The sequence below is a fragment of the Petromyzon marinus genome, unplaced genomic scaffold, assembly GCF_048934315.1.
Source record: "Petromyzon marinus isolate PM22_M1 ecotype Great Lakes invasive population unplaced genomic scaffold, UKy_Petmar_22M1.pri1.0 PM_G_Scaffold_28, whole genome shotgun sequence".
NCBI lineage: Eukaryota > Metazoa > Chordata > Hyperoartia > Petromyzontiformes > Petromyzontidae > Petromyzon > Petromyzon marinus.
In genome coordinates, this window is record NW_027422850.1 from 1,225,001 (window position 1) to 1,227,500 (window position 2,500).

General features: G+C 43.9%; 1 pseudogene; it reads left to right on the forward strand.

The window, feature by feature from the left end:
* Positions 1-2,500, forward strand: part of LOC142914275 (28S ribosomal RNA) — a 10,573-nt pseudogene that overhangs the window by 4,640 nt on the left and 3,433 nt on the right.

A 2,500-nucleotide genomic window follows, 5' to 3' on the forward strand; every position in this document is an offset into this window, starting at 1 on the left:
GCATGGATGATTACAGGAATTATTCCCAAAGAGTTGAAAAAGAATAGGACGATTCTTATTCCTAAGGTTATGGATGATGAAAAGCTGAAAGAATTGGGGAACTGGAGACCAATAACGATCGGTTCAATGATTCTGAGATTATTTTCCAGAATAATGACTGCACGTCTTGCTCGTGCTTGTCCCTTAAACCCAAGGCAGCGTGGTTTTATAGCGGCATCTGGCTGCTCTGAAAATCTTAAGGTGCTACAGGACCTTATGAGACATGCTAAGAAATTGCACAGGCCGTTGGCTGTCATGTTTATCGACATAGCGAAAGCTTTTGACTCGGTTTCGCATGCTCATATTTTATGGGTGTTAAGGCACAAGAAAGTAGATGAACACGTGGTGGGCATCATCCAGAACGCCTACGATCAGTGTACGACCTCGTTCAAAAGCAATGGCGAGTCGACTCGAGAAATTAGCATACGTGTTGGTGTCAAACAGGGTGACCCCATGTCACCCCTGCTCTTCAATCTTGCCATGGACCCTTTGATATGCACCCTAGAGTCACACGGAGTTGGGTACTCCATTGATACCGACCACGTGACAGCTCTTGCGTTTGCTGATGATTTGGTGTTGGTGAGCGAATCTTGGGTTGGTATGGCCGCCAATCTAGCGATCTTGGAATCATTTTGTGGGCTATCGGGATTGGAGGTTCAGGCCAGAAAGTGCCAGGGCTTCATGATAAGCCCAACCAAAGATTCATATACGGTGAACAACTGCGACCCATGGACTATCAAAAATAAAGATGTCCATATGATCCAACCTGATGAATCAACGAAATACCTTGGTCTGAAAATTGGCCCTTGGACTGGCACTATACAGCCTGATCTACATTGTCAGCTAAAGACATGGATCTCGAAAATCGATGAGGCGCCTCTGAAGCCAACTCAGAAGGTTGAACTACTCAATGCCTATGCCCTACCCAGATTGTTATATCCTGCAGACCACTCGGACTGCAAGCAATCAACTCTCCGTGGGTTGGACCAAGAGATTAGAAAGGCGGTAAAAGGATGGCTCCACCTTCCCGCTTCAACTTGTGATGGACTGTTATATGCCAGAGCCCGAGACGGAGGCCTTGCCATCTTGAAACTGGAAAAAACAATCCCTTCGGTTCAAGTTAGAAGGCTGCAACGTATAGCAAACTCGTCCGATGCTATCACCCGTAATATTGTGTCCTCGCAGGGTATGGAGGAAGAATACCGTAATTTGTGGGTACGAGCAGGGGGTGACAGTGATGCAATCCCAACATTCGTTCTCAGGGACTCTGTGTCAAAAGAACCTGTATATCCGAGACCCTGCGATTGGAGGGAGCATGAATTTCAGAGATGGTGCGAAAAGCCGGTTCAAGGAAGGGGCATTGTAAACTTTGCGCATGATAGAATCAGTAATGCTTGGTTGAGGCCATGGTGCGGCTTTAAACAATGCTTCTTTATCGCAGCACTACAACTAAGGGCAAATATTTACCCAACAAGAGAAAGCTTGAACAGAGGCAGAGATGGGGCCTTACGTTCCTGCAGGAAATGCTCTGCCAGACTCGAGTCCCTTTCGCACATTCTCGGTCAATGTCCTGCAGTACAGAAAGCAAGAATTGCGCGACATAACAAGATCAGTAACATTCTGGCAGACGAAGCGGCTAGATTGGGCTGGTCTGTATACAAAGAGCCACGGTTCATATCCGAGACGGGAGAGATGAGAAAGCCTGACCTCGTGTTTGCAAAAGATGAGGAGGCGGTTGTGATCGATGTCACCGTCCGTTTTGAGCTTTCAAAGAATACCTTGTCAGATGCTGCCTCGCACAAAGTTTCGTACTATACCCCTCTTGGTGATCAAGTCAAAGTGCTGACGAAGGCTAGCAAGGTCACATTCTTTGGATTCCCGGTTGGGGCAAGAGGAAAGTGGCCCCTTGAGAATAACGAGGTACTTACCTCCCTGGGCCTGACCAAACCCAGAACGACATCACTGGCCAAGATGATTTCCCGCAGAACGCTGCTTTTCTCTCTTGATATTCTGAGAATGTTCTGTGGAAATTATGCGGTCTATGAACAGTCATAGACAACCTCCGAAACAAATAATAGTTTTGTTTTAAGATGTCATTTGTTTTAGATTGATTTTGTTATTTTCGAAGGTGAAGTCGGTTTTTATTTCATTTTACTATTTTCCACAATTTAGATTGTTATTTTCCAAGACGGAGTCTTGGTTCTTTTTTTTATTGTTAGTTTTTTTTTTTAACACGTCGTATTTGTTACTTTAGAGCTTAGAGGGGACTTTATTTTCGCCTTACTATTTTCTGCCTACAAAGAAGATTAAAAATAAGCTTTTTTCAAGATGGTTTTGTTATTTTCCAAGGTGAAGTCTTGGTATTCTTATTTTACTATTTTCCATAAAGAAGACCATTCTTTTAGATTTTGTTATTTTCCAAGACGAAGACTTGGTATTTTTATTATATTGCTATTTTTTA